The sequence below is a fragment of the Somniosus microcephalus genome, chromosome 12, assembly GCF_052327205.1.
Source record: "Somniosus microcephalus isolate GS21.2 chromosome 12, FLI_Smic_1.0, whole genome shotgun sequence".
Classification (NCBI taxonomy): Eukaryota; Metazoa; Chordata; class Chondrichthyes; order Squaliformes; family Somniosidae; genus Somniosus; species Somniosus microcephalus.
The window spans coordinates 74,283,996-74,307,690 of NC_140998.1; positions in this window are offsets into that span (position 1 = coordinate 74,283,996).

The window sequence follows — 23,695 nt, forward strand, 5'->3', positions numbered from 1 at the left end:
GGAGGTTATGATGGAACTGTACAAAACGCTGGTGAGGCCACAGCTGGAGTACTGTGTGCAGTTCTGGTCGCCTCACTATAGGAAGGATGTGATTGCTTTGGAGAGGGTGCAGAGAAGATTCACCAGGATGTTACCTGGGATGGAGCGCCTCAGCTATGAAGAGAGGCTGGACAGGCTGGGGTTGTTTTCCTTGGAGCAAAGAAGGCTGAGGGGGGACCTGATTGAGGTGTACAAAATGATGAGGGGCATAGATAGGGTAGACAAAGAGGAACTTTTCCCCTTAGTAGGGGGGTCAATAACAAGGGGGCATAGATTCAGGGTAAGGGGCAGGAGATTTAGAGGGGATTTGAGGAGGAACTTTTTCACCCAGAGGGTGGTTGGAATGTGGAACTCAATGCCTGAAAGGGTGGTAGAGGCAGGAACCCTTACAACATTCAAGAAGCATTTGGATGAGCACTTGAAATGCCATTGCATACAAGGCTATGGACCAAATGCTGGAAAATGGGATTAGACTGGACAGGGATGGATGGGCGGCGCAGACACGATGGGCCGAAGGGCCTCTTTCTGTGCTGTAAAACTCTATGACTCTATGACTCTATGACCCCAGTCTTTCTGCGTATTCCTCCCATGAACTGTCCTTATCCCCAGAGAACTCTTCAATACGTCCCAAGGTCGTCATAGTTTTAATGTGCACTGTCCCTTTAAGATCCACGGACTTTTTTCTTTTTTTAAAAATATTCTTTTTCTCCTCTGGCCAGAGTTACGGTAGCTACACTCACGGTAGTTGCCTGGCCCGCACAATACTCTGTCCGCCGTCTACATCGCAGCTAGCCAACTATCAAAATGCCGTTGATGTTGCTAGCTGAGTGGCCCACTCGTCGCAATTTCCAATATCACGGCTGTAGGTTCGCATGTCTATCTCTGTCCTTCTAGAGAGTTCAACAGCCGCCTCATCGCCAGTATTGCATCTTGACCGAACAGTAATGAATAGAGGAGACGGAATGTACCTTTTACTATTTACTGAGTAAATGGGTGGACATTACAGCACATTGTCTGCATGGCAGAACCCGAAACTGAAAGTGAAAGACAAAGTAAAACCGAGCCTCCCAGCACCCCCTTCAGGTAACACCCGGGAACTGGGACAAACTTAATTGAAGCAAAACTCAAAACACAACACTGACGACACCCAGCTCTACCTCACTACCACTTCTCTCGACCCCTCTACTGCCTCTAAATTGTCAGACTGCTTGTCCGACATCCAGTACTGGTGCAGCAGAAATTTTCTCCAATTAAATATTGGGATGAGCGAAGCCATTGTCTTTGGTCCTCGCCACAAACTGCGTTCCCTACCATCTGTCTAAGGCTGAACCACACTGTTGGCAACTTTGGTGTCATATTTGGCCCTGAAATGAGCTTCCGACCACATATCCATGCCATAACTAAGACCGCCTATTTCCACATTCGTAATATCGCCCGACTCCACCCCTGCCTCAGCTCATCCACTGCTGAAACCCTCATCATGCTTTTGTTACCTCTAGACTTAACTATTCCAGCGTACTCCTGGCTGGCCTCCCACGTTCTACCCTACATAAACTTGAGGTCATCCAAAACTCAGCTGCCCGTGTCCTAACTCGCACCAAGTCCTGTTCACCCATCACCCCTGTGCTCGCTGACCTACATTGGCTCCCGGTTAAGCAACAGCCCGATTTTAAAATTCTCATCCTTGTTTTCAAATCCCTCCATGGCCTCTGCCCTCCCTATCTCTGTAATCTCCTTCAGCCCCCCCCCCCCCGCCCCCCCCCCCCCGGCCCCCCCCCCCCGAGATATCTGTGCTCCGCTAATTCTGGCCTCTTGAGCATCCCTGATTTTAATTGCTCAACTATTGGTGGCCATGCCTTCAGTTGCCTAGGCCCTAAGCTCTGGCATTCCCTCCCTAAACCTCTCCGCCTCGCTACCTCCCTTTCCTTGTTTAAGATGCTCCTTAAAATCTACCTCTTTGACCAAGCTCTGCCCCAATTTCTCCTAATGTGGCTCTGTGTCAAATTTTGTTTTATAATACTCCTGTGTAGCACCTTGGGACCTTTTGGCAACGTGAAAGGCGCTATATAAATACAAGTTGTTGTTGTTTACCCACACTGCTGCAGAATTCCCTATTTTCACCTTCATCACCTCTAGATGACTTCTCCAACCTCCCAACCTCCACCTTCCATAAATCAAAATTATCCAAAAACGCCACCTCCTGTATTTTGTCCTGCACTATTCCCCACCCACCCCCCTTGCCCATCACTTTCATCCTTGCTGACCTACATTAGCTGCCTATCCCCCAGTAGATCACATTTAAAATCCTGCCTACAAATCCTTTCATTGCCTTGCCCCAACCTAGCTCTGCAACCTTCACCAGCTTTACATCCCCTCCACTCCTCTGGCTCTGGCCTTCCGTGCATCTCTCCCTCCTTCCACTCCACCTTCAGCTACCTCAGCCCTACTCTTTAGAACTCCCTCCCGAAGCTACACCACCGCTGTACTTTCCTCTCTGCCTTTGAAAACCTCTCAAAATATATTTCTTTGGCCAAGCTTTTGGCCAGTTCTCCAAATTCTCCTACAAACCTAGGTGCCGTCTCTTTTTCTCCTCTAACTGCCTTGGGACATTTTTCCACATTAAAGGAGCAATATAAATAGAAGTTGTTGTCGAATTTGATCATCTATTCCAGATGTGACTTTATTTGGGACCATGTGATTTGGCTAGCTTGTAAAAATTAAAACTATCATGATTTTACTGTGCCATTCATAGTTGGCCTGATAAGGAAGAATGAAAATACTGCAGGTTGATGTTTACATTTTGATACACACGTTTAGTTAAAATTAGAAATGACTGCAGCTGTAAACTGGAGAGGGAATACTCTTCTTGCTTCAGTAAACTTTCAATGAAAAACAGAAGTTAAATACATTTACAAGGGGTGTTGACTGAACATTTACAGCTTTTGTTTTTCTTTATCGAAGATATTGTTTCAGCAACACTTTTGCTGTTTAAACCCATATTTGCATATACAGGAAACCAAATCACATCTGAGATTCAGAGGGGAGCAGGACTTGAAAGTTGGTACACGTAAAAAATAACGATTAGATTTTTTTTTTACACGGCTTTGTTCAAATCTTCACATTGTGAAATGTTGCCACTTGTCGCTGCACTACTTATTAGGAATTATTTGACAAAGTGCCACAACAGAAGTCGAGGCTGCTCATGTTAGGTTGGTTTCGAAACCTGAAATCCACAGTGAGGAAGGAAAAGGAAGCCATGTACGGCCCCAGAATTAAAAGGAAACATGGTAAAAAAAATGCCAAATTAGCTATCGGGTCATGCGCAGGGACAAGTTAGTCATCGTGTGCAAGTATTGCACCATGACAGTATTGGACCAGCAGGTCTGTCATTTTATATGTTCATGAGTGTGTCACTATTACTTCAAAACATTGGACCTGAAGTTGCGGTCGGAGGCTTCCCGTGGGCGAATGCCTCCGACCCGCAAGAAAAGTACACCCCTACTTGTTGCCTCCGTATCTTCGGACTCTTGCAGTCCTGGGCCTGCAGACCTACACCTGCGCAAAGGCCCATGTATCCCGGGGCGCATGTGATTCGCAGGCCTCCCTGGGATCACGTGGGCTGGCCTAACCAATCAAAAAGGGGAATTCCCATTCTGCTTATGGGGATTCCAGTTACGTACGGAATCCACTTAAGCATAATAGGAATGACATAAAAAACACTTTCACACAGCCTAAATAAAAATAAATCACAATGGCCCAGAAATTAGTGTCCCAACGCGCGAGTAAGCACCGTGTACTCACGCGTGGGACCGATGGAATTGCCGGTTTTCTGCATGCACAGCGCATGCTCGGGAAACCGGCATTTCCAATCCTCTGAACCAAGGGATTCAGAGGTCGAACACGTGCGTGCAGGAGTCTGCGCGTGCACGTTGAACTTCCTTTTTTTTTCCAGGTTTGCCCGTGCGTGAAGGCCTCCACTTTTTACACTTTAAAAAAGCAGACGTAAGGACTTAATTTTAAAAGGTAAGTGGTCTATTAATTAAAATTAGAATTTTTTTTCCACAGGTTTATTATTTTTAAAGACGTTACAGTAAGGTAAGTGTATTTTTAGCCCTGATTTTTTATAAAATTATTTTTTTCAAAAATTTAAATTATTGTTTAAAATAGTTATTTACAGTTATTTATAGTTCATTTAAACAGTCTGATTTAAAAAAAAATTATTTCAAGTTTAAGTACTGTTTTGGGCACCCGGAGTTTTCATGAGTTTGACAGTTCTTACTGTCAAACTCATGAATGAACTTTTGCATCCTCCGATTGGCTGCCCAGTGCTCACGTGATCCCAGCCGACGCATCGCACTAAGTACGCCGCTGGGTCACGCAAGCACAGCGCGCCGGGAGCTGAACCGGGCCACAGACAGGAAATTCACGCAGGCCCAGGCTTCAACTGTCGGCGCGCTAGGTAAGTGTAGGTCGGGGGCTTGCACCCGCGGGAAGCCCCCGACACGAATTTCTGGGCCCATATGTTTAAAATTAATTAAAATTCCATTTAATTAAACATTTAAAACAAAAATTTAATCTTTTGAAAAATAAATTTAAACATTTTTAAAGGGGCCAAAAATAATCTAAACTAATTTTAAAGGTTTTTGAATGTTTAAATGATTTTTTTTAATGTATTTTAATATTTATTTAAACCCTTATGCTGATAAAAGGAAGCCCTATGCCTGCTTTTACCAGGCGTAAGAGTTTCATGAGCATTCACTGCCAGAGAATGTCCATATCCTGCGCATGCGGACTTGACAGATCACAAGTCCCGGGTTTTCGAGCATGCGCAGCACATGTGGTAACCTGGAACTTGTGGGGCACTTACGACCGCGTACACTGTGCGTACATGGTCCTAGGCCCTGTAAAATCCAGGCTAATGTTTGGCTAACCCTTTCAGTGTTCATTCTTAAGTGTAAGGAGTCAGGATGGCCAAGCAGTCTAAGGTGCTGTGTTGAGGTTGTAGTCTCCCCTGGAGGTGTGGGTTTAATTCCCACTTCTGACATTTAATTTTTTAAGGAGGCTTGATGAGGGTAGTGCGTTTGATGTAGTCTACATGGATTTTAGCAAGGCTTTTGATAAGGTCCCACATGGCAGATTGATCAGAGAAGTAAAAGCCCATGGGATCCAAGGGAAAGTGGCAAGTTGAATCCAAAATTGGCTCAGTGGCAGGAAGCAAAGGGTTTACGGATGTTTTTGTGACTGGAAAGCTGTTTCCAGTGAGGTTCTGCAGGGCTCAGTACTAGGTCCCTTGCTTTTTGTGGTATATATCAATGATTTAGACTTCAATGTAGGGGGCATGATTAAGAAGTTTACAGATGATACAAAAATTGGCCATGTGGTTGATAGTGAGGAAGAAAGCTGTAGACTGCAGGAAGATATCAATGGACTGGTCAGGTGGGCAGAAAAGTAGAAAATTGAGTTCAATCCAGAGAAGTGTGAGGTAATGCATTTGGGGAGGGCTAACAAAGCAAGGGAATACGCAATAAATGGTAGGATGCTGAGAAGTGTAGAGGAACCTTGGAGTGCATGTCCACAGATCCCTGAAGGTAACAGGACTGATAGATAAGGTGGTTAAGAAGGCATACGGGATACTTTCTGTAATGTATGTACCTTTAAGGGGAGAACTACTTTTTACAGCTCCTGTATACTGTAGTACCGGCAGTGACCACACCTGTATATAAACCCTGAGTATTGATCTGTACAATTAGTTCTAGAGTAACCCTCATTCAGTAAACATCTGTTGAATCGTTCTCTGCAGTCTTTTGTCTGATTATTGAAGGACACAACATTAAGATACACGGATCTAACAGAGGCGACGAGCAAGTTCGAACCTACCTGCAACTCCGCAACACCTCCCAGGGATTCGCTCCTGGAGAACAGTGGAAGAAGGTCGAGTCCAGAAGCACGGGCGTCGACCACAGGCAACCGCCCAGTCATCCAGCGGAGATTTGAGCATCGCAGGGGAGGCTGTCGAGAGCCAGGCTTGGCTTTCCAGTCACGGTGGTCCAGCGAAATGGGCTGGCAACAGGTACTGCGCAGACCCTTCCCGGACAGCGACCGGCTAGAGCCCAACCGAGCGGCACAGAAAAAGGCCGAGCAGCGTCGACGGGGGAGAGAGAGAGGGCAGAGCGCACAGGGCGCAGCCGGTGTTCAGGACCAAGCGGCGTCAACGGGGGAGAGAGGCGAGAGAGAGCAGAGCGCAGCCGGTGTTCAAGGGCCGAGCAGCGTCAACGGGGGAGAGAGGCGCGCAGGAAAATGCGCAGAGCACAGCCGGTGTTCAAGGGCCGAGCAGCGTCAATGGGGGAGAGAGGCGTGCAGGAAAACGCGAGGCGCTGCCATTGCCACGAAGACCGCAGAGAGCGGCATTGGCAGCAGCGCAGGAGCAGCGCATGAAACCCACAAGGCATCGCCATTTGTCACGAGGACCGCCGAGAGCGGCATTGGCAGCAGCGCGGGAGACGCCATTTTAAGCCGCAGCGGGGAAGAAGGGAAAGCACGGGAGACGCCATTTTAAGCCAGTTTACCCACACCCAAAAATGCCGAAGAGTGGCAGTATCACAGCGTTCGACAATGAAGTCGAAGATTGGACGACATAAGTCGAACACAGAAATATACTGCAAGGCGAATGAAGTGCCAGATGACAAAAAAGCGCTGGTATTGTTGAATTCAATGGGTGCAAAAACGTACAGCTTACTACGAAACCTAGTAACCCCAGAGAAGCCAGCAGAAAAGGATTTTGAAAACATAGTGTCAAACCTACAGGACCACTTAAACCCCACACCGCTGCTGATAGCAGAAAGATTTAAGTTTCACAAAAGGAACCAGCATAAAGATGAAAGTAATGCTGAGTATTTAACGGAACTGCGCAAGCTATCGAAACACTGCCAGTTTGGAACGGGACTAGCAGATACTTTAAGGGACAAGTTTGTGTGTGGGCTTCAAAGTGAAGGAACCCAGAAACGGCTTCTATCAGAAAAGGATCTTACGCTGGACAAGGCTTTCAGCATTGCAGTATCACACGAAGTAGCAGCACGGGGCGCTGCAGAGATACAATGGAGACCGCAAGAATATGGCACAAATGAAATGTCATACGGAACAGTGAAGTGCTATCGCTGCGGCAGAACAACACACGACAATAATGATTGCTGGTTTAAGGACAAAGTGTGCAGACAGTGTGGAAAAGTAGGACACATAGCAAGAGTCTGCAGGTCGAGAAAGAAAACCAGCAGCAAGAAATCTCCACAGGAGAAGTACAAGAAGGTACATAAGGTGACGGAGAGTAGTTCAGACAAACAGAAGAATGATACAGACTCCGGAAGCAAGGAGCTGGGCTGTCTGAAACTACATAATGTGATCAAAACGGAGGATCACCAAACTATCTGGGTCACGCTCAAGATAGCAGGAGTCCAAGTGAAAATCGAATTGGACACAGGATCAGCCCTAACAGTCATAAACCAAAGGGACTACAAGTGGCTATTCTCACATATACCCTTGAGAGATACAAAGATTGTCTTGAAGACGTACACGGGGCAAAAAGTCTACCCCAAAGGAAAAATAAGGGTGAACGTTATATATAACGGCAAGGAAACACCAAAAATGGACCTATATGTATTGCCAGATGGAGGACCACCACTACTAGGACATGAATGGATCCGGAAGATACAGCTAGATTGGCATTCCATACAGGCACTGACTGTGGCTGACAAAAAGGATGACGACGTCACACCTGGGCGACTGTCAAAGATCCTAACTAACGTGAAAGAAGTGTTCCAGCAAGGACTTGGAACACTAAAAGGCATGACAGCGATGATTAAAATTGAAGAAAACGCAAGCCCAAAATTTTTTACGGCCAGACCGGTACATTATGCGATCCGCCCAGCCGTCGAAGCAGAGCTGGAGAGGCTGGAACGTTCAGGTGTACTGTCCAAGGTAGACTGGAGCGAGTGGGCTACATCCATCGTCCCTGTGATGACAAAGTCGTTGAGCAGCACGCCTGGGGAACCAAGGAAGGTTCGCATCTGTGGGGACTTTAAGGTAACAGTGAACCCGGTCCTTCACACCGTACAATATCCACTTCCGCGGATTGAAGATATTTTCACCTCGCTATCTGGAGGGAAACGCTTCACTAAGATTGATCTGGCCCAGGCGTATCTGCAAATGGAGGTAGAAGAAGCATCAAAAAAATACCTCACAATCAACACCCATAAAGGTCTCTACCAATACAACCGGCTGGTATTCGGGGTAGCATCAGCCCCGGCTATTTGTCAGAGGGCAATGGAACAAGTCCTGCAAGGGATCCCAGGGACCCAGTGTTATTTGGACAACATCCTGGTCACGGGCGAAAATGACAGTGAACACCTTGCCAACCTGGAGCAGGTGCTCACTAGATTGCAGGAATATGGGCTCTGAGCTAACCGCCCCAAATGCGAGTTTTTTAGAAAACAGATCTCGTATTGTGGCCACGTTATCGATATAGAGGGGTTACATAAGTCCCCAGAGAAGATTGAGGCAGTAGTCAAGGCTCCAGCACCGGAAAATGTGTCACAACTGAGGTCGTTCCTCGGGCTGGTAAACTACTACCATAAGTTCTTGCCAAATTTGTCTACAATACTACACCCACTGAACACCCTACTGCAAACTGGGGTGCCATGGAAGTGGAGTGACGAATGTAGACGAGCTTTCCAGAAGAGCAAAACACTAATCACATCGAAAGAGGTATTGGCCCATTACAACCCAGCATTACCAATTCGGTTGGCATGTGATGCGTCACCCTACGGCATTGGAGCGGTGCAGTCGCACAAATTCTCGGACGGCTCAGAGAGGCCACTAGCCTTTGCGTCACGATCACTAACCTCAGCCGAGCGTAACTACGCCCAGATTGACAGGGAGGCCCTCAGCCTAGTGTGGGGAGTGAAAAAGTTCAATCACTATCAGCACGGGCAGAAGTTCACCTGGCTGACTGACCACCAACCACTTGTCTCCATCTTTAATCCAAAGAAGGGCGTTCCGGTGATGACTGCGCAACGGCTACAAAGATGGTCCCTTTTTCTAGGGGCGCACCAATATGAAATCGAGTATAAGGACACAAAACAGCATGGAAACGCTGATGGGCTATCACGCCTGCCACTGCCTACTGCGGAGGAAGCACCAGCAGTGGATCCTGTCGAAATATTTCATTCGACTATAATTGAATGCTTGCCAGTAACTAACGCTGGTATAGAGAAGAAGACCCGAAATGACCCGACACTGTCTCGGGTATATGATTTGATGGTGAAGGGATGGCCAGCACATGGTGACTCACTGTTGCCAGCGTTATCATCCAGAAGAGAACAGCTGTCAGTATGCCAGGGGACCTTGATGTGTGGATCCCGAGTGGTAATTCCACCCAAGTTAAGGGAGAGAGTGCTCAATGAGCTTCACGAAGGTCATCTGGGAGGGGTAAAAATGAAAAGCCTAGCTAGGGCTTATGTGTGGTGGCCGGGAATCGATAAACAAATCGAGGACCTGACCAAGAGCTGCTCAGGATGCCAGAAAGTCCAAAATGCACCACCACAGGCCCCTCTACACCCATGGGAGTGGCCCTCATCTCCATGGCAACGGTTGCATATTGATTTTGCTGGTCCATTCATGGACTCAATGTTTTTAATAGCCGTGGATGCGCACTCGAAATGGCCTGTGGTCATCAAAATGTCCTCCACCACCACAGAGAAAACTATTGCAGTCCTACGGACCATTTTTGCCAGGAATGGCTTGCCAGAACAGATTTGCTCCGACAACGGACCACAGTTTGTGTCCGAAGAGTTCCGGAGGTTCTTGAAAAAGAATGGGGTAAGGCATTACACATCCGCCCCGTATCATCCAGCCACAAATGGATTGGCTGAGAGGTTCGTACAAACCTTTAAGAAGGCAATAAATGCTATGTACAATGACAACATTCCGCTGCAGCACAAGGTGGACAATTTCCAATGCGACACATGCAGTCACCAACCAGGCCCCAGCCATGATGTTCTTTAACCGAAGGTTAAGATCTCGCCTGGATTTGCTCAGACCAAACGTACGAAGAGATGTTGAGAGTAAGCAATTCCAGCACATCCATGAGAAGCCAACAAAGAGCTTCAATGTAGGGCAACCAGTCTTGGCCCGCGACTACCGAACAGAAAAATGGCAGCCAGGAACGATATGCACACGGCAGGGGCCACTAATGTACACAGTGGACGTTGGGGAGAGCGTCGTGAGACGCCATGCTGACCAGATCCTAGAGTCACAGGAACAAGTCAACCCCATGCCTCGCCCATACGTACCTGGTGATGAACCCGACGTACAAGTAGCATCTACCCCAGAAACAGTAGCATCGGAAGCTGATGAACCAACCGACGACAGGGGGCCAGAATCGCCTCCGCACCAAGAGCAAGACTCTCGGGAAAGGCGCTATCCAGAAAGGATCAGGAAGCCTCCCCAAAGACTGAATTTATAAATAGACTATTTTCAGCTAATGTTGCATGTTAAAAGTGTTAATTGTAATTAGTTTGATATTTAATTGTTAAATGAATGTTATGGTACTGTTAATCTAAAAGGGGAGGCATTGTAATGTATGTACCTTTAAGGGGAGAACTACTTTTTACAGCTCCTGTATACTGTAGTACCGGCAGTGACCACACCTGTATATAAACCCTGAGTCGTGATCTGTATAGTTAGTTCTAGAGTAACCCTCATTCAGTAAACACCTGTTGAATCGTTCTCTGCAGTCTTTTGTCTGATTATTGAAGGACACAACATTAAGATACACAGATCTAACACTTTCCTTTATTAGCTGAGGCATAGAATATAAGAGCCTGGAGGTTATGCTTGAACTGTACAAAACACTAGTTAGGCCACAGCTAGAGTATTGAGTACAGTTCTGGTCACCACATTACAGGAAAGATGTGATTGCACTAGAGAGGGTGCAGAGGAAATTTACGAGGATGTTGCCAGGACGGGAGAATTTTAGCTACGAGGAAAGATTGGATAGGCTGGGATTGTTTTCTTTGGAACGGAGGAGGCTGAGGGGAGACTTGAGTGAGTTGTATAAAATTATGAGGGGCCTCGATACAGTGGATAGGAAGGACCTATTTCCCCCAGCAGAGAGGTCAATAACCAGGGGGCATAGATTTAAAGTAATTGGTGGAAAGATTAGAGGGGAGTTGAGGAGAACTTTTTTCATCCAGAGGTGGTGGGGATCTGGAACTCACTGCATGAAAGGGTGGTAGAGGCAGAAACCATAATCACATTTAAAAAGTACTTGGATGTGCACTTGAAGAGCCGTAACATAGAAACATAGAAGATAGGAGCAGAAGTAGGCCATTCGGCCCCTCGAGCCTGCTCCGCCATTCAATGCGATCATGGCTGATCATCCAAATTCAGTACCCTGTCCCTGCTTTCTCCCAATACCCCTTGATCCCTTTAGCCTTAAGAAATATATCCAACTCCTTCTTGAATATATTTAATGTATTGGCCTCTACTGCCTTCTGTGGTAGAGAATTCCACAGGTTCACCACACTCTGGGTGAAGAAATTCCTCCTCATTTCTGTCCTAAATGGCTTACCCCTTATCCTTAGACTGTGACCCCTGGTTCTGGACTCCCTGAACATCGGGAACATCCTTCCTGCATCTAGTCTGTCCAATCCTGTCAGAATTTTATAAGTTTCAATGAGATCCCCTCTCATTCTTCTAAACTCCAGCGAGTACAAGCCCAATCGCCCAATCTCTCCTCATACGTCATTCCTGCCATCCCAGGTATCAGCCTGGTGAAGCTTCGCTGAACTCCTTCCATGGCAAGAACATCCTTCCTCTGATAAGGCGACCAAAACTGCACACAATACTCAAGATGTGGTCTCACCAAGGCCCTGTACAACTGCAGCAAGACATCCTTGTTCCTGTACTCAAACCCTCTTGCTACGAAGGCCAACATACCATTAGCCTTCTTAACCGCCTGCTGCACCTGCATGCTTACCTTCAGCGTCTGGTGTACAAGGACACCCAGGTCTCGTTGCACTTCCCCTTCTCCCAATCTATTGCCATTCAGATAATAATCTGCCTTCCTGTTTTTGCCACCAAAGTGGATAACCTCACATTTATCCAAGTTATATTGCATCTGCCATGCTTCTGCCCAATCACCCAACCTGTCCAAATCATACTGGAGTTTCTCGGCATCCTCCTCACAGCACACACGCCCACCCAGCTTTGTGTTGTCTGCAAATTTGGAGATATTACATCTAGTTCCCTTGTCTAGATCATTAATATATATTGTGAATAGCTGGGGTCCAAGGACCGATCCCTGCGGTACCCCACTAGTCACTGCCTGCCATTCGGAAAAAGACCCATTTATTCCAACTCTTTGCTTTCTGTCTGCCAATCAGTTCTCTATCCAAGTCAATACCTTGCCCCCAATCCCATGTGCCTTAACTTTACACGCTAATCTCTTATGCGGGACCTTATCGAAAGCCTTCTGAAAGTCCAAATACACCACATCCACTGGTTCTCCCTTATCTATTTTACCAGCTACATCCTCAAAAAATTCCAGTAGATTAGTCAAGCAGGATTTACCTTTTCTAAATCCATGTTGACTTTGTCCGATCCTGTCACTCTTTTCCAAGTGCTCTGCTATTACCTGTACATCTTTTATAATGGACTCTAGCATTTTCCCCACTACCGATGTCAGGCTTACCGTAATTCCCCGTTTTCTCTCTACCACCTTTTTTGAATAGTGGGGTAACATTAGTTACCCTCCAATCCATGGGTACTGTTCCAGATTCCATCAAATGTTGGAAGATGATCAGCAATGCATCTACTATTTCTAGGGCCACTTCCCTAAGCACCCTAGGATGTAGATTATCAGGCCCTGGGGATTTATCGGCCTTCAATCCCATCAATTTCCCTAACACCATTTCCCTACAAATACTGATTTCTTTCAGTTCCTCCCTTTCATCAGACCCTATGTTCCCCGACATCTCTGGGAGGTTATTTGTGTCCTCCTTTGTGAAGACAGAACCAAAATATGTATTTAATTGGTCTGCCATTTCTTTGTTCCCCATTATAAATTCCCCTGATTCTGACTGCAAGGGACCTACGCTTGACTTCATCAATCTTTTTCTCTTCACATATCTATAAAAGCTTTTACAGTCAGTTTTTATGTTCCCTGCAAGCTTACTCTCATATTCTATTTTCCCTTTCTTAATTAATCCCTTTGTCCTCCTTTGTTGAATCCTAAACTTGGGCTGACAAGTGGCAAGTAACATTCGCACCACACAAGTGCCAGGCAATGACCATCTCCAACAAGCGAGACTCTAACCATCTCCCCTTGACATTCAATGGCATTACCATCGCTGAATCCCCCACTATCAACATCCTGGGGGTTACCATTGATCAGAAACTGAACTGGACCAGCCATATAAATACTGTGGCTACAAGAGCAGGCCAGAGGTTGGGAATTCTGCGGCGAGTGTCTCACCTCCTGACTCCCCAAAGCCTTTCCACCATCTACAAGGCACAAGTCAGGAGTGTGATGGAATACTCTCCACTTGCCTGGATGAGTGCAGCTCCAACAACACTCAAGAAGCTCGACACCATTCAGGATAAAGCAGCCCGCTTGATTGGCACTCCATCCACCACCTTCAACATTCACTCCCTCCACCACCGGCGCACTGTGGCTGCAGTGTGTACCATCTACAAGTTGCACTGCAGCAACTCGCCAAAGCTCCTTCAACAGCACCTTCCAAACCCGCGACCTCTACCACTTAGAAGGACAAGGGCAGCAGACTCATGGGAACATCACCACCTACACGTTCCCCTCCAAGCCACACACCATCCTGACTTGGGCCTGTATCGCCGTTCCTTCACTGTCGCTGGGCCAAAATCCTGGAACTCCCTTCCTAACAGCATTGTGGGTGTACCTACACCATATGGACTGCAGCAGTTCAAGAAGGCGGCTCACCACCACCTTCTCAAGGGCAATTAGGGATGGGCACTAAATGCAGGCCTAGCTTTTTCTGGCTACTGCTTTTTCTGGCCAATTTATATGTCCTCTCCTTGGATCTTATGCTATCCCTAATTTCCCTTGTTAGCCACGGTTGAGTCACCTACAGGGCTACGGACCAAGAGCTGGAAAGTGGGATTAGGCTGGATAGCTATTTTTCGGCCGGCACAGACAAGTTGAGTCGAATGGCCTCCTTCTGTGCTGTAAATTTCTATGACTATGATTCTAAGAAATGGGTATGTGCAGCAGAATTTAGATCGGTAGCTATTTCTCCCAGATATTGAGATAAAAAGGTTATTTCAGTTTCTTTTAAAATATGTTTTAACTATTAAGAACTAAATAAATCAGCCTGTGACTTTTGATGCTTTAAGAGATGTAGGAATTATTTTCTTTAATGTGACACAAGAGTAACTGTACATACAATTGCAGAGGGCAAACAAATCTGAAATTTGACACTGAAAGTTGCTGCAGTCTTTCTTTTTTATTATTTACTTCTTGTCAGGATGTAGGCCGTGATGGCAAGGCTGCATATATTGCCCATTCCAAGTTGCGATGAGAAGGTGATGGTGGACCGCCTTCTTGAACCTCTGCCGTTCTTGTGGTGATGGCGTTCAATAGGTAATTCTAGGATATTGACCTAGCGATAATGAAAGAACGATGATGTATGTCCAAGTCAGGATGATGTATGACTTGGAGGGGAACTTAGAGGTGATGGTGTTCCCAAGAAATTGCTGCTCTTGTCATTCTTGTTGGTAAAAGCTCACAGGTGAGGGAGGGGGAATCTAAGTAACAATGGTAAGTTGCTGCAGAGCAACCTGTAGATCATACAACAAAAAACTTGCATTTATATAGCGCCTTTAACATAGTAAAACATCCCAAGGTGCTTCACAGAAGCACTATCAAACACCATTGATGGGAGGATGCTGATAATTTACCAGTCACAGTCACATAGGATGTCATTAAATGAGGAGAGATGCAGAGAGGTTTAGGGAAGGAATTCCAGAGATTAGGGTCTAGGAAGCTGAAGGCACGGCCGCCAATGGTGGAGCGATTAAAATCAGGGATGCTCAAGAGGCTAGAATTGGAGGAGCGCAGATATCTCGGGGGGTTGTGGGGCTGAAGGAGATTTCAGAGATAGGGAGGGACGAGGCCATGGAGGGATTTGAAAGCAAGGATGAAAGTTTTAAAATCGAGGCATTGCTGGCCCGGGAGCCAATATAGTTCAGCGAGCACAGGAGTGATGAGTGAATGGGAGTTGGTGTGAGTTAGGGTAAGGGCAGCAGTTTTGGATGAGCTCATTGTTATAGAGGGTGGAAGATGGAAGCCCTGCCCGGAGAGCATTAGAATAGTTAAGTTTAGAGTAACAAAGATATGGATGAGGGTTTCAGCAACAGATGAGCTGAGGCAGGGGCGGAGTTGGGTGATGTTACAGAGGTGGAAGTAGGCAGTCTTGGTGATAGAGCGGATATGTGGTCAGAAGCTCAAATCAGGGTCAAATATGACACCAAGGTTGCGAGCAGCCTGGTTCAGCCTCAGACAGTTGCCAGGGAGAGGGATGTATTTGGTGGCTAGGGAATGGAATTTGTGGCGAGGACTGAGGACAATGGCTTCGGTCTTCCCAATATTTAGTTGGAAGAAATTTCTGCTCATCCAGTACTGGATGTCAAATAAGCAGTGTGACAAATCAGAGACAGTGGAAGGGTCGAGAGAGGCGGTGGTGAGGTCGAGTTGGATGTCTTCAGCATACATGTGAAACCTGACGTGTTTATGGATGATGTTGCTGAGGGACAGCATGTAGATGAGAAATAGGAGGAGGCCAAGGGTAGATCCTTGAGGGGCTCCAGAGGTAACGGTGTGGGAGCGGGAAGAGAAGCCATTGCAGATTCTCTGGCTACGACTGGATAGATAAGAATGGAACCAGGCGAGTGCAGTCCCACCCAGCTGGACAACGGAGGAGAGGCATTGGTGGAGGATGGTGTGGTCAACCATGTCAAAGACTGCAGACAGGTCAAGAAGGATGAGGAGGGATAGTTTACCAGTCACAGTCACATAGGCTGTCATTTGTGATTTTGATAAGGGCCATTTACGTACTGTGGCCACAGTGCGCTGGTGGTGGAGGGGGTGGATATTCAGTCCAGTGCTATGGGCATCAATCAAGTAAACTGCTCTGCCCTGGATGGTGTTGAGCTCCTTGAGTATTTTTGCAGCTGCACCTATCCAGGCAAGTGGTAAATATTCCTTCACACTCCTGTCGAGCCTTGTAGATGGTGAATAGCTTTGAGGGGGTCAGGAGTTGAGCCAGTCAGCACAGGGAGCCCATCCTCTGCTCTGCTTTTGTAGCCACAGTGTTAATATTACTGGTCCAGTAAAGCTAATGATCAATGGTGGCCCCCAAGATACTAATGGTGGGGGCTTGGAAATGCTGGTGCCTTTGAAGTTTGAGAGTAGTTGGACTTCCCTTATTACCTGGCTTGAATGTTACCCGCCACTTGTCAGACTAAGTCTGGATGTTGTCCAAGTCCTGCTGCAGGCTGAATGGGCAGTTGCATTACAAAGGAGTTGTGAATGGAGCTAAACATTGTGGAATCGCCAACGAACAGCCCCACTACTGGACCATGATAGCAAGAAGGTCTTTGATGAAGCAGCTAAAGATGGTTGGGCCAAGGACACTTCCCTAAGGAACTCCTGCAATATTCTAGGGCTGTGATGATTGACCTCCAACAACTACGACCCTTTGTCTTAGGTATGACTTAGTTCACTGGAAAGTTCTCCCATTGACCCACCCCGCTCCCACTGACCTTAGTTTTACTAGGCCTCCTTACTCAGTTGAATGCTTCTTTCATATCAAGGGCATTCAGCTCTTGCACCCACAGCAGGATCAAGGCTCTGAAAAGGTCTGGAGATGTTGCTTAATGGCACTATTGATGGGAGGATGCTAATAGTGGGGTAATAGACTGGGTTATATTTATCCTGTTTTTTGTGGATAAGACATACCTGTTGGATAATGCTAGTGCCCCAGTCATACTGGAACAGCTTGGCTAGGGGATTGGCTAACATTCCAGCCTAGATGTTGTTCAAAAATAGCGCATGGTTGGTATGCTCCCTTCCCTGAAGAATATAAGTGAACCAATGGATATTTAATGACATTCTATATACTCATTGGTACAATTACCGTAAAACCAATGAGAACTATACTGGCTCATTTTATGACGCTAGCCTGCAAATTACGAGATTTATGGGGTTAAAAAATTGGGGGCTTTATGCCACCCATTACCGGCAAAATGTAATGAGAAGACGGCGGCCGCGGTTAGTTCGACAGCTGGTGGCGTTCGCCATTTTCCAAGGTCCGGCAGTGCTGCCGGTAAAACCGATGGCCCTGCAAATTTAAATTAGGACTTAACATCACCACGGCGAACTTGGACCTTTGCATTGAGTTCAGCACTGCGCCCTAAGCTCGCCAGGTAAACGCAGCGCGCAAGCAAACTCACAGAAGCATTGTAAGCACCTCTTAAAAGGACACACACATCTTTCAGCTAAGTTTGCATTAAGCCTCTGGACTGGATTTTTTTGATTTTATTGAAGTAGTGGCTTGCCACAATACATGATAAAAGTTTTTAAGTGTGAAGGGAGTGCTGCTGGATGCTTTCATGGCCTCAGATGGTAAAGGAAGGCCCCTGAGAAGACAGAAAATGCTGGAAATACTCAGCAGGTCAGGCAACATCCGTGGAGAGAATAACAGAGTTCACATCACAGGTCGAGATGCTACCTGACCTGCTGCGTATTTCCACAATGTTATGCTTTTATTTCATATTTACAGCATCCGCTCGCAGAAGGAAGAGGAAGACACAGAAGAGGAAGACATATAACAGGAAGACGCAGAAGAAGAAGCCGAAGAGGAAGAAGCCGAAAAAGGAGGATGCAGAAGGATACAACCCAGACAACCACTTTCCCTTTTCAACATTTGTCCCATACCTTATCTTCCCTCTGTTACTGACCATCACAGATTCCTCTTGTCACAATGCTGAACTAAAAGCTACCACAAAGCAAACTTTCCAATCCAACATTATACATCTATTGATCCAATATGACATCAAGAAATCAGCTCATCACCCTTTTGCATTCTCTTAGTGGCTGTCTTGTGTGTACCTTTGCCTATCCTACTGATGTCATGCAGTGTTACCCGCGTGGCTGCAGCATGGTTGGTGGAAGACTGCTGACTTTCAGTGGGGGACACTGCAAATGGCCTTGCTGCTTGCTGGTCGACCTTGAGGAGCTGGTGGCTGGGAGTGTGAAATTGAATAACGGTATTTTTTTTCTTCTTCTCTCCCTCTACTTGGCCAAGACTGGCTGGGCAGGCTGCATTTCTTGGGTGTGTGAAACGAGGAAGGCACAAGGGTGGAGTTGTGGTGAGGGGAGAGCAGGAACGCAAGAGGTACATGCGAGAAGGATAACGTATGAGGATACTGTTGTGTATGTCCCTTTAAGGGAATAACTGGTCTCAGACTGCAGTACCGGCAGTGACCACCCCTGTATAAAAGGCCCTGGCAGGCTTCTGTAGTTTCAGTTTCCAGATTGTCTCCATTCAGTAAAGGCTTGTTAAACCAACTCCTGCATTCCGTGTCTCCATTAACACACGGATTTAATACTGGCGACGAGTAAGAAACGAACTTACCTGCAACTCGGCAGCACCTCAGACGACGTTATTGAAGGTCGAAGCCAGGAAGGAAAAGAAAAAAATTAAAAAAATTTAATCCAAAGAAACTCGAGAAACAGGCGTCGACCGTGGGCAACCGCCCTCCAAATCATCGGATTGAAAACTTGCAGGAGAGACTGTCAAGAGCCAGGCTTGGTTCCCCAGTCTGTGGTTTCCCAGCTAATCGGGCTGGTGGCAGGTAGTGCACTGATCCTTCCTGGGCTGCGGCGGGCTAGAGCTCGATCGGGTGGCTCTGCAACAGGGCCGGGCAGCGAGTCGGGAAGCAAAGAGAGAGAGAGAGGGTGGAGCACACAGGGCGCGGCCGGTGCTTCGCAGCCGGGCAGCGTTCGGACCTAAGAAGAGGGAGGGAAGTGTCCCAGAGGGTCCGCTCCACGACGGGAACGGTTAAAAATAAAAATACCGCGGAGAGCAGCGTTGACAGCAGCGGCAGCGGCGGGAAAGCACGGGAGGCGCCATCTTAACTCGGTGGGGAAGAAGGAAAAGCGCGGGAGGCGCCATTTTGATCCATCGGGGACGAAGGAAAAGCGCGGGAGACGCCATCTTAGATTTTCAAGATGCCAAAGACTGGCGATATCACTGCCTTCGATAATGCAATAGAAGACTGGACCACGTATGTGGAAAGAGTCGAGGTATATTGCGAGGCAAACGAAATAGCCGAGGAGAAAAAGGCATCGGTATTGCTAAATTTAATGGGCGCAAGAACGTACGGCCTATTGCGGGACCTGATTACTGCAGCCAAACCGAAGGCGAAGAGTTTTAACGAAATTGTTGCTATCCTACAGGAACACCTAAATCCTACACCGCTGCTGATAGCAGAAAGATTTAAATTCCACAGGAGAAATCAGCACAAAAATGAGAGCAATGCTGATTACCTTATGGAACTACCCAAGCTATCAAAGCACTGCCAGTTCGGAGCAGGACTGGCAGATACCTTACGGGACAAATTTGTCTGTGGACTCCTGAGTGAAGGAACCCAGAAGAGGTTACTCTCAGAGAAAGAGCTGATGCTAGATAAGGCTTTCAGCGTGGCAGTATCGTACGAAGCAGCAGCAAGGGGAGCTGCGGAAATACAACAGAAGCCACAGGAATACGGCACCCACGAAATGACACGGGGATTTGCAAAATGCTATCGCTGCGGCAGAACAAACCATGACCAGAAGGACTGCTGGTCCAAGGACAAAATATGCAGGCAATGCGGAAAGATGGGACACATTGCACGAGTTTGCAGGTCTGAGAAGAAGACCAACGACAATAAAAAGGCTACTAAGGAACCGTACAGGAAAGTACAAAAGATGACGGACAGTGGTTCCGAAGACCAGATGAGCGATAGTGAATCCGGGAATAAGAGACTAAGCTGTCTCAAACTTCACAACGTAATCGCAAAAGAGGATCACCGAACCATGTGGGTCACCCTCATGATAGCAGGGTCTCAAGTCAAAATGGAATCGGATACAGGATCAGCTCTAACCGTCATGAATCGACGGGACGACGAGCGGCTATTCTCACACATACCCTTGAGAGAGACATCAATTGTCTTGAGGATGTATACGGGGCAAAAAGTATACCCCAGAGGAAAAATAAGGGTGCCTGTTGAATACAACGGCAAGAAAATACGGAAATTGTATCTCTACATTCTGCAAGATGGTGGACCACCGTTATTGGGACGTGAATGGATCAGAAAGATAAGTTTAGACTGGCACTCCATTCAGGCACTGACAGTGGCTGGTAAAAAGGATGACGACGTCACTCCTGGACGATTGTCAACAATCTTAGCTGACGCCAAAGAGGTATTTCAACAAGAACTGGGCACTCTTAAAGGCGTAACCGCCTCGATAAAAATAGAGGAGAATGCAATTCCCAAGTTTTTCAAAGCAAGACCGGTACCATATGCAATTCACCCAGCCGTCAAGGCAGAGCTGGAGAATCTGGAGAATGCAGGCATGTTATCTAAGGTAGGCTGGAGCGAGTGGGCGACACCCATCGTTCCTGTTATGAAGAAAACGTTAAACAATAAGTCTGAGGAGCCAAGGAAGGTTCGCATCTGTGGGGACTTCAAGGTGACAGTGAACCCAGTCCTTCACACAGTACAATATCCTCTTCCAAGGATAGAAGATATCTTCGCCTCACTATCCGCAGGGAAGCGTTTTACAAAAATTGACCTAGCGCAAGCATATTTGCAGATGGAGGTTGAAGAATCCTCTAGGAAGTATCTCACGATAAACACTCACAAAGGTCTTTACCAGTATAATCGACTGGTATTCGGAGTAGCATCAGCTCCGGCGATATGGCAAAGAGTGATGGAACAAGTCCTGCAAGGGGTTCAGAGGACTCAGTGTTACTTGGACGACATCCTAGTGACAGGTGAAGATGACAGTGAACACCTTGCCAACCTAGAGCAGGTGCTCACTAGACTACGTGAACATGGGCTACGAGCCAATCGCCCCAAGTGCGAGTTTTTTAAGAAACAGATATCGTATTGTGGCCACGTGATTGATGAAGAGGGGTTGCATAAGTCCGCTGACAAAATTGAAGCGGTAGTTAAGGCTCCAGCGCCTGAAAATGTGTCGCAAAGGAGGTCATTCCTCGGATTGGTGAATTACTACCATAAGTTTTTGCCGAATTTGTCCACAATTCTGCATCCACTGAACGCCCTACTATGAACGGGAGTAGCATGGAAATGGAGCGATGAATGTAAGCGGGCCTTTCAGAAGAGTAAGGACCTAATCACTTCAAGAGAAGTATTGGCTCACTACAACCCATCACTACCGATAAGACTGGCGTGTGATGCGTCTCCCTACGGCATTGGAGCGGTACTGTCACATAAATTCCTTGATGGTTCTGAGAGGCCGATAGCTTTTGCGTCACACTCGTTAACTTCAGCTGAGCGTAACTACGCCCAGATTGACAGAGAGGCCCTCAGCCTGGTGTGGGGGGTGAAGAAGTTCAATCACTACCTGCACGGTCAGAAATTTACTCTACTAACTGATCATCAACCTCTCATCTCCATTTTCAACCCTCAGAAGGGCGTACCGATAATGACGGCACAACGGCTACAGAGGTGATCCCTTTTCCTAGGGGCGCACCAATATGACATCGAGTACAAAGGAACTAAACAGCATGGGAATGCTGATGGATTGTCGCGCCTACTGTTGCCGACGGTGGAAGAAGAACTGGCAGTGGATCCAGTGGAGTTATTCCACTCGACTATTGTCGAATGTCTCCCTGTAACGAATGCAAACATAGAAAAGGAAACATGAAATCACCCAACACTCTCCTGGGTCTATGATTTAACGGTGAAGGGATGGCCAGCACATAGCGAACCACTGCTGCCAGCATTCTCGCCAAGAAGAGAACAGCTGTCAGTGTGCAGAGGAACCTTGATGTGTGGATCCAGAGTAGTAATTCCACCCAAATTGAAGGATAGAGTGCTCAATGAGCTTCATGAGTGTCATCTGGGAGGGGTAAAAATGAAGAACTTAGCCAGAGCGTTTGTGTGGTGGCCGGGAATCAATAGAGAAATCGAAGAGATGACCAAGAGCTGTGCAGGATGCCAGAAGGTCCAAAACGCCCCACCACAAGCCCCTCTACATCCATGGGAGTGGCCCTCATCTCCATGGCAAAGGGTGCACATTGATTTTGCTGGTCCCTTTATGGACTCGATGTTTTTAATTGCGGTGGATGCACATTCAAAGTGGCCAGAGGTAATAAAAATGTCCTCAACCACCACAGATAAAACTATCACAGTCTTACGAACCATATTCGCCAGGAATGGGCTGCCTGAACAGATTTGCTCTGACAATGGACCACAGTTTGTGTCTGAAGAGTTCCGGAGGTTCTTAAAGAACAATGGTGTTAAGCATTACACATCCGCCCCCTATCATCCAGCCACTAATGGATTGGCCGAGAGGTTTGTTCAAACATTCAAGAAGGCTATTAAGGCAATGTGTAATGAAGATATATCCCTACAACACAAGGTGGATAACTTCTTGTTTGCCTACCGGAATGCAACACATGCGGTTACCAACCAAACTCCAGCCATGATGTTCTTCAATCGAAGACTACGATGCCACTTGGATTTGGTTAAGCCAAACGTCAGAAGAGATGTGGAGAACAGGCAGTTTCAGAATATGAATGAAAGGCCGACCAGGAGTTTTAAGATAGGTCAACCAGTTTTGGCCTGGGACTACCGCACAGAGAAATGGCAGCCAGGAACGATCTGTACACGGCAAGGACCTCTAATGTATACCGTGGACGTTGGAGAAAGCATTGTAAGACACCATGCTGACCAGATTCTAGAGTCACTGGAAAACCTCAACTCCACACCACGATCTGATACACCTGGCGATGAAACCGAAGTACCAATTGCATCTACCTCAGAATCGGTGATATTGGAAGCAGACGAACCAAACAACGACATTGATCCCGACTCAACCTTGCCAGAAGAACCTGATATCCCAAAGAGGCGTTATCCAGACAGAATCAGGAAGCCTCCTCAAAGACTGAACTTATAATTGCTTAACTTCAACTAATGTATCTAGCAACCGTAATTGTAATTGTAATTAGTTATTATTTAGTTGTTAAATGAATGTTATGTACTGTTTATCTAAAAGGGGAGGAATTGTTGTGTATGTCCCTTTAAGGGAATAACTGGTCTCAGACTGCAGTTCCGGCAGTGACCACCCCTGTATAAAAGGCCCTGGCAGGCTTCTGTAGTTTCAGATTCCAGATTGTCTCCATTCAGTAAAGACTTGTTAAACCAACTCCTGCATTCCGTGTCTCCATTAACACACGGATTTAATAGATACGAGCATCTTGTACCCTTTGAGCCCCACCGCTGGCCAAGGACTCAGCCATACCCTGCCAAGAATGGCCTGCACCGTCTCCTCCAG